We start from the raw sequence: 13,423 nt of genomic DNA, 5'->3' as shown, positions 1-13,423 counted from the left end.
ATTAGTAAATTGCTCAGGGTCACGTAAGTAGTAAATGATGAAGCTACAATTTGGATTGTTGTCTGCCAGCTCCAAAGCCCGCTGACATGTTAACTAAGGCACTATGCCCTGTATATTAACCCCCTTGTTGTGTCAGGTGTTATAAATATGTTTTTCCAGTCTGTACTTTGCCATTTAATTTCATATATGTTCTTTCCTAATATACAAAATTTTAAATTTTTATGAATTAAAATTCTTTTTCTTTATGGAAGAAACCATATATTGGATACACACCACAGGAAGGCAATAGAGTATACTAGTTAGGAGCACATTCTCTAGAGTTAGCTTGCCTATATTCATATCCTGGCTTAACCACATGTTGACCATGGGCAGTAGACAACAGCCACAGGTTTTCCAAATCCTTTGCCAGTTTCCTCAGCTTCCTTTTTTTTTTTTAACAGTAATTTAAAAAAAATATTTATTTATTTAGGCTGCACCGGGTCTTAGTTGTGGCACGCAGGATCTTCGTTGTGGCACGCACACTTCTCACTGTGGCATGCAAACTCTTAGTTGTGGCATGCATGCGGGATCTAGTTCCCTGACCAGGGATCAAACCCAGGCCCCCTGCATTGGGAGCGCAGAGTCTTACCCATTGGACCACGAGGGAAGTCCCTCAGCTTCCTTTTGTGAAGTACCTGTCCTTTACCATTGCTTTGAAATGCTGCGTTTTCACGTGCTTATCATCATTGTATGCTAAATTTTAATATATAAGAAATCTTTGTTTTGCACAGTAGTGCCAGGCTGTAAAAATGATCCTGCACTTTGAAACCGCGCAAAGAGATCTTAATAATCAAGTGGGGGGAGAGGCTTCCCTGATGGCGCAGTGGTTAAGAATCCACCTGTCAATGCAGGGACACAGGTTTGATCCCTGGTCAGGAAGATCCCACATGCCGCGGAGCAACAAAGCCCGTGCGCTGCAACTGCTGAGCTTGCGCTCTAGAGCCTGTGAGCCACAACTACCGAGCCCACATGCTGCAACTACTGAAGCCTGCGCACCTAGAGCCCGTGCTCCACAACAAGAGAAGCCACCTCAATGAGAAGCCCGCGCACCGCAACAAAGAGTAGCCCCCGCTCACCGCAACTAGAGAAAGCCCGCGCACAGCAACGAAGACCCAAAGCAGCCAAAAGTAAATAAATAAATAAACAAAAAACCAAATAAATAAATAACTTTAAAAAATAATAATAATCAATGTGGGAAATTACCACTCTTCCATGACAAATGTTTTGTTAAAACATTAAAAACTCTCCTACAATTATAAATGTACAAGGAAACGAAAAACTAGTAAAACTAATAGTTACTTAGTACATTGAAATCTAAAGCATTTAGAAGATTTAAGAATTAAATTTCTTTCTTTCTTTGTAAAACGCTTATCAAGAGCAGTTTGAACAGTGCTTGCCTCTTTTTTCTTGCCTTGTAATATGGAGCAAGCATCTACTCTAAGTCTTGGTGAATGGTCATACTCCTCTCTAAGTTTAGATCACCTTGCAGCATTTTATTCTTTGTACTTTCAATCTCATGAAATCTCTCTGAGAATTCTTTTCATGTGAAGTTGTTGCTGACATCACTTCCTCTGGGACAACTTCATCCTTTTTGTCACAGCCACTTGCCTCATTTATATGGATAAGCTTGCCCTCACTAAGTCCTTCTGGCTGCATATCTATACTCTTTTAAGACAGAAGTGTTAACTTCCCCATGATACAACTCCATTTATGCTCAATTTGAATTTCACTTCCAGCATTATCACTTCTCATTTATTTGCTGCACTTTCATTTTGTTGGCCAATTTTCAATTATCCTTTTTTCTTTTTAATGTCAGATGGGTTTATCACTGGAAGACAAGGAAGCAACACAACTATATTCTTTGCTGTCTATGAATGAACTGAATAAGAGATGTGCAGTGACTAATTACCAACAGACTTTAAAAAGTGACATGATTGTTCATTCATGGATGCACATCCAACATGATCCAAGTTGATTCTGACAATTTGCATTTATGGAGGAGAGAATTTTTGGAGGAACTTCACCATTTTTACTGATGTCACTTGTTCCTTTTGTATCTGTTTCTGAATTTATTAGATAGAAAGTTGTGGAAAAGGATTTCCCTGATGGCGCAGTGGTTAAGACTCTGTGCTCCCAATGCAGGGGGCCCGGGTTTGATCCCTGGTCGGGGAACTAGATCCCACATGCATGTCGCAACTAAGAGTTTGCATGCCACAACTAAGCTGGTGAGCTGCAACTAAGGAGGCCTCAAGCCGCAACTAAGGAGGCCTCAAACCACAACTAAGGAGCCCTCAAGCCGCAACAAAGACCTGGCACAACCAAATAAATAAATAAATAAAATATTTTTTTTAAGTTGTGGAAAGATTTAAATGAGACATAGATCATAAATTTCAATAACCTCTATAAAATTCTAAGACTTTATGCTGTCAATATGGTGTTCTCCCTCTCCCTGTCCCTCCTCCCTGCCTAACTTCTTCATATTCCCAAAGTACTTATCACCTTTTAGTATATGGTACAGTTTACTCATTTATTATTTAAGCTTCCTTATAATTTATGCTGCCTCTCCCTGCTACAATGAAGGCTGGATCCTTTTTTGTTCACTAATATCTTCTAAGAGCCTAAAACTATTCTTGGCACATAGTAGTCACTCAATAAATAGTTGTTCAATAAATAAATGAACTGTGGCCAATAAACCATACTTTTCAATTTAAAACCAAGGAAAATCAGCCATCTGAAAAGTTTTTCAATAAAGGAAGAAAATTTAAAAGTTGATTAAATCACTTATTTTTAAAGTTGGCCCATCAGTTTAGAGCATAAATGTCTAGATTCTGACCTTCAAAACCACCAACAATGAAAATTCTGTGTGCTTGAAAGGAAATATTGAATTCCTAGTTAATGAAGTTTCTTTCCAAGCTCTTTATGTAAACACTGGAGCATCATTTGGTCTCTAACTTGTCATGAATCTATTAGGAAACTGCTGGGCTTATGTACAAAAATAAAACACAAATATTTTGGGACCTGCAATTGGTTGCCAAAGTAGAGTTTCTCTTTTCACTTTTATCTTTCACTCAGCACTCTAAGAATAATAATCCCCTGCCCCACTGACAAGTCCTCAGCCAGATGGAGTAGATGAATATTGTGATGTGGCCAGTAAATTCCCAAAGAGAGATCTCTTGCAGACCGTGGGAAGAGTATTTCTGAGCCAAGGCCCAACTTTTGAAAGGTTTCTTTTGTCTCCCATAGTTTAAGGAGAACTTTAGAGCTTGACCTTCTTAAACTGTTTCCCCACCACATACAAACACATACACATAAATGTCCCTTAGGGAAGAAATGTGAACAGGAAACAAACATTATAGGGAATAGCCTGTATTCAATAAGCATTTATTAAATACTTCCTATGCAATTAATAATTAAAAGTAAATAATAAGAATGAGGCTAGGCATGAGGGCTAATAGTGTAGATTGACTTAGTGAAAAGAAGTGTTCCGAAGAAGAGATGTTATCAGCGACCCAGGCCCTCAGCCCAGCTTTCCTACCACCAAATCGGAGGACAAGGGGAAATTTCTGAGAAATTTCTAATTTGTTTAATATTATTACTTAGCATGTCCCAGATCCTGTGCTAGGATCTGTGGAGAGAGAAGTAAATAAGATACAGCCTTTGTCCTTAGGGGGCTCCCAGTGTGATACAGAAGACATGAAAAAGGAGATGACAATCCTTTGTGGTGAGTGCCATAATGTAAGGACTAGAAGCAGTGGGAGCCAGCAAGAAGTCCATGAGGCAGCAGTTCTTAAAGTAAGCTCCGTGGACCTCAGCGAGTCCCCAAGACCCTTTCAGGGGATCTATCAGGTCAAGGCTATTTTTTTTTTTTTTTTTTTTTTTGCGGTACGCGGGCTTCTCACTGTTGTGGTCTCTCCCGTTGCGGAGCACAGGCTCCGGACGCACAGGCTCAGCAGCCATGGCTCACGGGCCTAGCCGCTCCACGGCATGTGGGATCTTCCCGGACCAGGGCACGAACCCGTGTCTCCTGCATCGGCAGGCGGACCCTCAACCACTGCACCACCAGGGAAGCCCCAAGGCTATTTTTATAATAATACTAAGACACTATCTGCCTCTCTCACTGCACTGATATCTGCACTGATGGTACAAAAGCAATGGTGGATAAAACTGCTGGTGCTTTAGCATCAATCAAATCAGAGATACCAAACTGTATTAATAGTCACTGTATTCTTCACTGCCACACACTTGCAATAAAAATTAAAATAAAAAAATAAAGTAAGTTTCACTTAGTCTTTGATGAGGCAATAAAATAATTTTATTAAATCTTTGTCCTTGAGTACACATCTTTTTAATATTCTATGTGATGAAACAGGAAGTACACATGTAAAACTTCTGTGCATATATGAAAGAAGTATGATAGTTGTCTCCAGAAAATCACTTGGGCCATTGTTTGATTTTTGAACTACTGCTTTTTTCACAAAACACTATATTTACTTGAAAGAACTGACAAACTGTGGACAAAAGATTAACAAAAATGAGTGAATCGGGCTTCCCTGGTGGTGCAGTGGTTGAGAGTCCGCCTGCCGATGCAGGGGACACGGGTTCGTGCCCCGGTCCAGGAAGATCCCACATGCCGCGGAGCTGCTGGGCCCGTGAGTCATGGCCGCTGAGCCTGCGCGTCCGGAGCCTGTGCTCTGCAACGGGAGAGGCCACAACAGTGAGAGGCCAGCGTACCGGAAAAAAAAAAAAAAATGAGTGAAGTAAGCCAGTCACTTCAAAGAAAACCACTAACAATGATAATATTTGAGCTTTCAAGAGAAAATCAGAAGTCTGGGAAAGTTGTATTTGTCATCACAAGCTTGCCAACATCCTTAAGGACTTTTCTAATGAGATTGGTGGTGATATTAACAAATGTGACTTTAAAAATATTGTATAATGAGTCAACATTGGGAAGATCTACATAACCTAGTGAACCAGTATTTTATAAATGATCAATGCATCAAGTTGCAAAATCATGCATGGGTAAAATGCCCATTCAAAATGCAAGTATTATAACAGAGTACAAAATGGTCATTGATATAAATGATTCTACATTGCAACTAATCTTTAACCAACTACCACTTACTGAGTTTGGTGTGTAGTATCGAAGAATACCCACATTATCTGACAAAGGCTATTAAAATATCTTTCCCTTTTCCAACCGTGTATCTGTGTGAGGTCGGGTTTTCATCACCCAAAACAACTGATGAGAAAATTCAGCTGTTCTCTATTAAGCCAGACATTAATGAGACATGCAAAAAGATGAATGAAACCATTGCATTCTTTCACTAATTTTTTTGCTTTGGAAACATAGTTATGTTTTCATTAAAATGTTACTGTTACCATGTAATAGGTTTAATTGTTCCAATTTTTTATGAATTACTGTTTTTAAAATTTCTGTTTGAATTTTTAATATGATAGATATCAACAGATATAATCTATACAAACAAACGTTCTTTGGGGTTCCCAATCATTTTTTTTTTTCCAGAAATTTATTTTATTTATTTATTTTTGGCTGCATTGGGTCTTCGTTGCTGAGCGCGGGCTTTCTCTAGTTGTGGCGAGCAGGGGCTCCTCTTCCTTGTGGTGCATGGGCTTCTCATTGCGGTGGCTTCTCTTGTTGCAGAGCACGGGCTCTAGGCGCGTGGGCTTCAGTAGTTGCAGCATGAGGGCTCAGTAGTTGTGGCTGACGAGCTCTAGAGCACAGGCTCAGTAGTTGTGGCGCATGGGCTTAGTTGCTCCGTGGCATGTAGGATCTTCCCAGACCAGGGTTCAAACCTGTGTCCCCTGCATTGGCAGGCGATTCTTAACCACTGTGCCACCAGGGAAGCCCCCAATATTTTTTTTCAACTAATTTTTATTGGAGTATAGTTGCTTTACACCCAATAATTTTTAAGAGTGTAAAGGGTCCAGGGACCAAAACGTTTGAGAACTGCTGCCCTAAGGGAATAATTTAAAGTGAGTTTAAACTGAAGTAATCCCTCAACTGCTTTCCTCAACTAGAGGAGGAAGTTCTCTAGCTCCCTGAAAAACATTTGCTAGTTTAAACATGAGCATTTAAAATGGGTAATAGGAGCTTCCCTGGTGGCGCAGTAGTTGAGAGTCCGCCTGCCGATGCAGGGGACACGGGTTCGTGCCCGGTCCGGGAAGATCCCACATGCCGCGGAGCGGCTAGGCCCGTGAGCCATGGCCGCTGAGCCTGCGCGTCCGGAGCCTGTGCTCCGTAACGGGAGAGGCCACAACGGTGAGAGGCCCGCGTACGGCAAAAAAAAAAAAAAAAAAAAATGGATGACGGAACCCTCTTGTACTGTTGGTGGGAATGCAAATTGATACAGCCACTATGGAGAACAGTATGGAGGTTCCTTAAAAAGCTAAAAATAGCATTACCACATGACCCCACAATCCCACTACTGGGCATTCACCCAGAGAAAACCGTAATTCAAAAAGACACATGCACCCCAATGTTCATTGAAGCACTATTTACAATAGACAAGTCATGGAAGCAACCTAAATGCCCATCGACAGACGAATGGATAAAGAAGATGTGGTACATATATACAATGGAGTATTATTCAGCCATAAAAAGGAACGAAACTGGGTCATTTGTAGAGACGTGGATGGACCTAGAGACTGTCATACAGAGTGAAGTAAGTCAGAAAGAGAAAAACAAATATCGTATATTAACACATATATGTGGAATCTAGAAAAACGGTACAGATGAACTGGTTTGCAAGGAAGAAATAGAGACACAGATGTAGAGAACAAATATATGGACACCAAGGGGGGAAAGTGTGTGTGGGTGGTGGTGGGATGAATTGGGAGATTGGAATTGACATGTATACACTAACATGCATAAAAATGATAACTAATAAGAACCTGCTGTATAAAAAATAAATAAAATTAAATTTTAAAAAATGGATGACAGGGTCTTCGCTGGTGACACGGTGGTTGGGAGTCTGCCTGCCGATTCAGGGGACGCGGGTTCGTGCCCTGGTCAGGGAGGATCCCACATGCCGCGGAGCGGCTGGGCCCGTGGGCCATGGCCACTGAGCCTGCGCGTCCGGAGCCTGTGCTCCGCAACGGGAGAGGCCACAACAGTGAGAGGCCCGCGTACCGCAAAAAAAAAAAAAAAAAAATGGATGACAGATATGAAGTTGAATGCTGTTCTTCCTTCATAACTAGTTCTTACCTCAAAACCATGCTATAATTCCCAAGGCTTCTGCTTGCTTGGGCTAATACCAAGGAAAGAGAGAATCTTGCTGCAGAAGGAAAGGGTAGTCAAGTTTCAGGTCTCTTGTGGCCAAATTAATCACTTCACAGCTCGGCTCCCTTTTACCAACTCAGTGTTTTGAGTTAAAACAAACAATTTTCCAATAACTCATCACCAGCATTCTAAAGTGAAGGAGAGGCAGGGCAAGGATAGGCTGGTTTTATGGATGTGGCTCAGGACTTTTTCTTAGTAAGTTCTAAGCTGAGCTCCTATTCTTCTGGCTGAAAGTCTGGGGAAAATTACAAGTCCTATCTTTCTCATTGGTTGTTGTATCCCCAGCATCTAGCATCTAAGATACTGGTTGGCACATATTAGGCACGCAAAAAATATTGTTGAATGAAGTCAAACTCGTTTATTTTTATTGCAGAAATTAGACTCTGCCTCCTAACTGGCAGGGAGCTAAGGCAACTCAAGATTTAAGAGATGGATAGAAAAAGAGGAAGCTTCCAAAAGATTTAAGAAATTGCAGGAATGTGTGTGTGAGAGAATGACCATTGTTCCTGCTGTCTAATGTAGTTTAGGGAATTCTCTGGTGGTCCTGTGGTTAGGACTCAGTGCTTTAACTGCCCTGGCCTGGCCTCAATCCCTGGTAAGATCCCCGCAAGCCACGCAGAAAAGAAAAAAAAAAAAAGAAAAAAAAAATCAGATAATGTAGCTTAACAATCTGTGTCAAAATTTACTGCTTAAAACAAATAAATATTTTATTATTATCTCTCACAACTGTTGGAGTCTAGACTCAGGTGTTTGAGTCATGGTAGAACTCCCCTGCTTCCAGGGAGTCTGTTCTCAACACAGCAACCAAAGTGATCCTTTTAAAAACTGTTACATCGCTGCTCCTCTGCATAATTCAAGGTCCTCACAACGGCCTACAAGACCCACAGGATCTGAATTCTTCACCCTCTTCCCCATTGCCTCTCTAGCCTCCTCTGCCATCATCCACTCTCACCCTGGCTTACTTTGCTTTAGCCATATTGGTCTCCTTGCTGTTCTTTGAACTTGCCATCTCTCTTCAGGGCCTTTGCACTTGCTGGCTAGTCTTCTGGGAAGGCTCTTACCCAAGATATACATTTGACTCACTCTCTCCAAGCCACTGTTCAGTGTCACCATCTCAATGAGATCTTCCCTAATCCCACACCCCCGAACAACTGTTTTGATGGCTACAAGTGGATGTTTTCCATACCATAATAGTCTGGTTCAGAAAGCCAACGCTGAGTCGCCACATTAGACCTCACTGGACATAGAAAACCTTGGCAATCCTTGGTGAGTTCTCCACTGGCTAGCCCCAAACCGCAGCTCCCAAAGAGCTCTCTTTTCGCAGAGTGGCTGTTGAGGCCAGGTCCTAGAAGGAGAACTGCCTGAAGGAAGAGGCTATGACTAGTTCCCCTGCCCTGTGAGGGACGCTCAATGGGCCTTGGTGATGTGTGAACGAACGAAAAGGCTCAGGCGGCCCCGCCTCCCCGCCTCCTCCCCTCCTCCCCGCCGTGCCCTTCTCGGCCGGCATCTATCACTCGGTGCTCGTTCCTTCTCCGCGGGCCTGCCCAGTTCGTCCCATCGATCTGCCCGGCCATCGCGCGCCTGCGCCTTTGGGCTGTCAGTCGGCGGCGGCGTGGGGAGCCACGCGAGCGAGCGGTTGTGGTGCGCGGGGACGTGAGGTAAAGCTGCGGCTGGTGCGCTGCCAGGCTGCGCACGAGCTGGCTGGCGGGGTGAGTCGCGCGGTGGAGGCCGCCGGGCCTTGCTGCACCGGAGGGAGGCGGGCTCCTCGAGCCTGGTTAAGGAGGGCCTGAGCGGCTGGCGGGGGTGCAGAGTCTGAGTCGCCAGCTCGAGTGCCTGCCCGACCCGGCCTCAGAGCCAAGTGCCCGAACTAGAAGGAAGCTCGGGGAGAATCCGAGCCAGCCACCTCGTGCAACAGATGGGGAAACTGAGTTTCAAGGAGGGGAAGATCTGCTAGAAGTCACAGCAACTGAGCACCAGACCCAGGAGCAGACGCCCTGAGCACAGTGCCTAGTCTTTTACACTGAAGTCCTTCGTTCATTTATTCTGTTTTTGGTTGTTTAGGTGCAAGACAGTGAAATACAATAAGTTCTGGCTGAGAGATCAGTTATGATACGGTGTTTTATCTTACCAGTTTACAAAGGGAGAAGGCAGTGAGTGCTATGACGGAGGCAGGTCTGGGATGCCATAACACCCCCTTTAAAACTTGAGTGGCTAACGCGTCTTTGCCTTCATTCCCATCACCCAGAGTCGTGGTAGTGACACTGAGACATTTGACAGGCTGCCTGGTATCATGGATGGTTATGTTCGTGATTATCACCCAGAGCCTCATTGAGAGCAGGAACCTCTGTGAACCTAGTGACCTGGGTTCTAATGTTTGAGCTTGAGTCTTACCACGGGGTTGTTGTGAGGTTTACAGATGCTCATTCCACAGAGCACTGATTGAGTGCCTAGCATCTGACGGGAGTTGTGTCAAGTACTGGGGATACAGCAGTGACAGTCAAGGAACTCATAGGAAATAGATTTAAATAAATGCTCAACACAGCCTGTAAAGGTAGAGATGATCTGTACATAGTAGAGTGGAAGCAATTAAGGAGGAAAGATTTACTTCTCCAGGAGGGTGGGAACGGATAGGAATGGCTTTTTAGGCAAGGTGGTTCTTGAACTGAGTCTTAAAAGTCTAATAGGTGATTAAATACTAGGCACAGGAGAAAGGCAACCTAGGAGGCAAGAATAGCAATACAGGGACCAGAATTATGGTTCAGCTGGCACAGAAGGCTTCCATGACCTATCGAATATCAAACATAATGCTTGTCATGGGATTGACATTATTATGTGTGCTTTACATAGATTAACTCATTTAATATTTATAAATCTATGTGAAGTAGAAACTGTAATTATTCTCATCTTAGAAAATTAAGAAGACTGAGGTGGAGAAGTTATGTAGCTTGCCCTGGATCACACAGCTAATTCATGGTAGAACTAGAATTCAGACCCAGGCCGTCTAGCTTGAGGGCCTGTGAACTTAACCACCAGTCTCACGTCTAGAAACTGAGGACGCTGAGAGTTTTAAATGTCAGGCCCCTTGTTACTTCACCTGTAAGTGGCAGAACCAGAACTCAGACTCAGGTCTTTTGACACTTAAGGGTCCAGAGCTCTTTTCAACATAACATCAGATGTTATGGGAGTTATACAGTGCCAGATTGAAGTTAAATTCCAATCTGAGGCAGTGCCTGCTGGAATTGAAATTACTACATCTTAAAGTTGTGGATGTTGGGCAAGAGCCTTCACTTTGTGCTTGGGTGTACAGGGTGTGAGTGTTGTAGATTAGATACTGATGTGAGGAGCACAGGACTGATCACAATTACGGTAAAGGTGCAACATTATTTGCCAGTTTGGTGTTAAATAATTTTTTTTCTAAACATTGAATTTCACACTTGTTTTTGAAAGGTTACATCATTGGTTGTAAGTCAAAGAGTACTTTTATTTTAAATCAATAAGGATTTGTGATTTTTTTAACGTCTTTATTGGAGTATAATTGCTTTACAATGGTGTGTTAGTTTCTGCTGTATAACAAAGTGAATCAGCTATACATATATCCCCATATTCCTCCCTCTTACATCACCCTCCCACACTCCCTATGCCACCCCTCTAGGTGGACACAAAGCACCGAGCTGATCTCCCTGTGCTATGCGGCTGCTTCCCACTAGCTATCTATTTTACATTTGGTAGTGTATGTATGTCCATGCCACTCTCTCACTTTGTCCCAGCTTACCCTTCCTCCTCCCTGTGTCAACTCCATTCTCGATGTCTGCATGTTTATTCCTGTCGTGCCCTAGGTTCTTTAGAACCTTTCTTTTTTTTTTTTTTTTTTTTGCGGTACGCGGGCCTCTCACTGTTGTAGCCTCTCCCGTTGTGGAGCACAGGCTCCGGACGCGCAGGCTCAGCGGCCGTGGCTCACGGGCCCAGCCGCTCTGCGGCACCTGGAATCCTCCCGGACCGGGGCACGAACCCATGCCCCCTGCATCGGCAGGCAGACCCCCAACCACTGCGCCACCAGGGAAGGCCAGAACCTTTTTTTTAGATTCTATATATATATGTGTTAGCATACGGTATTTGTTTTTCTCTTTCTGACTTACTTCACTCTGTATGACAGACTCTAGGTCCATCCACCTCACTACAAATAACTCAATTTCATTTCTTTTTATGGCTGAGTAACATTCCATTGTATATATGTGCCACATCTTCTTTATCCATTCATCTGTCGATGGACACTTAGGTTGCTTCCATGTCCTGGCTATTGTAGGTAGAGCTGCAATGAGCATTGTGGTACATGACTCTTTTTGAATTATGGTTTTCTCAGGATATATGCCCAGTAGTGGGATTGCTGGGTCATATGGTAGTTCTACTTTTAATTTTTTAAGGAACCTCCATATTGTTCTCCATAGTGACTGTGTCACTTTACATTCCCACCAACAGTGTAAGAGGGTTCCCTTATCTCCACACCCTCTCCAGCATTCACTGTTCGTAGATTTTTTGATGATGGCCATTATGACCGGTGTGAGGTGATATCTCATTAAAGTTTTGATTTGCATTTCTCTGATGATTAGTGATGTTGAGTATCCTTTCATGTGTTTGTTGGCAACCTGTATATCTTCTTTGGAGAAATGTCTGTTTGGGTCTTCTGCGCATTTTTGGATTGGGTTGTTTCTTTTTTTGATATTGAGCTACATGAGCTGCTTGTATATTTTGGAGATTAATCCTTTGTCAGTTGCTTCCTTTGCAAATATTTTCTCCCATTCTGAGGGTTGTCTTTTGGTCTTGTTTATGGTTTCCTTTGCTGTGCAAAAGCTTTGAAGTTTCATTAGGTCCCATTTGTTTATTTTTATTTCCATTTCTCTAGGAGGTGGGTCAAAAAGGATCTTGCTGTGATTTATGTCAGAGAGTGTCCTGCCTGTGTTTTCCTCTAAGAGTTTTATGGTGTCTGGCCTTACATTTAGGTCTTTAATCCATTTTGAGTTTATTTTTGTGTATGGTATTAGGGAGTGTTCTAATTTCATTCTTTTACATGTAGCTGTCCAGTTCCCCCAGCACCACTTATTGAAGAGGCTGTCTTTTCTCCACTGTATATTCTTGCCTCCTTTATCAAAAATAAGTTGACCATATGTGTGTGGGTTTATCTCTGCGCTTTCTATCCTGTTCCATTGATCTATATTTCTATTTTTGTGCCAGTACCATATTGTCTTGATTACTGTAGCTTTGTAGTACAAAAGTCAGGGAGCCTGATTCCTCCAGCTCCGTTTTTCTTTCTCAAGATTGCTTTGGCTATTCGGAATCTTTTGTGTTTCCATACAAATTGTGAAATTTTTTGTTCTTGTTCTGTGAAAAATGTCATTGGTAATTTGATAGGGATTGCATTGAATCTGTAGATTGCTTCGGGTAGTATAGTCATTTTCACAATGTTGATTCTTCTAATCCAAGAACATGGTATATCTCTCCATCTGTTTGTATCATCTTTAATTTCTTTCATCAGTGTCTTATAGTTTTCTGCATACAGGTCTTTCTTTTCCTTAGGTAGGTTTATTCCTAGGTATTTTATTCTTTTTGTTGTAATGGTAAATGAGAGTGTTTCCTTAATTTCTCTTTCAGCTTTTTCATCATTTGTGTATAGAAATGCAAGAGATTTCTGTACATTAATTTTATATCCTGCTACTTTACCAAATTTATTGATTAGCTTTAGTAGTTTTCTGGTAGCATCTTTAGGATTCTCTATGTGTAGTGTCATGTCATCTGCAAACAGTGACAGTTTTACTTTTTCTTTTCCGAGTTGGATTCCTTTTATTTCTTTTTCTTCTCTGATTGCTGTGGCTAAAATTTCCAAACTATGTTGAATAATAGTGGTGAGAGTGGGCAACCGTGTCTTGTTTCTGATCTTAGTGGAAATGATTTCAGTTTCTCACCATTGAGGATGATGTTGGCTGTGGGTTTGTCATATACGGCCTTTATTATGTTGAGGTAAGTTCCCTCTATGCCTACTTTCTGGAGGGTTTTTATCATAAATGGGTGTTGAGTTTTGTCAAAAGCTTT

At 42.3% G+C, this 13,423-nt stretch overlaps 1 protein-coding gene across 1 annotated transcript in view; it reads left to right on the top strand.

The window, feature by feature from the left end:
- The first annotated feature begins 8,940 nt into the window (after positions 1 to 8,940).
- Positions 8,941 to 13,423, top strand: part of EIF2B3 (eukaryotic translation initiation factor 2B subunit gamma) — a 151,472-nt gene continuing 146,989 nt past the window's right edge. Inside the window, exon 1 of the mRNA XM_079903860.1 lies at positions 8,941 to 9,048. The gene's annotated coding sequence lies outside the window, so the exon portion shown is untranslated. The remainder of the gene's footprint in view (positions 9,049 to 13,423) is intronic.

The sequence above is a fragment of the Stenella coeruleoalba genome (genome assembly GCF_951394435.1).
Source record: "Stenella coeruleoalba genome assembly, chromosome: 1".
Taxonomy (NCBI): domain Eukaryota; kingdom Metazoa; phylum Chordata; class Mammalia; order Artiodactyla; family Delphinidae; genus Stenella; species Stenella coeruleoalba.
The sequence above is the reverse complement of the archived record's forward strand: the minus strand, read 5'-3'. Positions and strand labels throughout refer to the sequence as shown.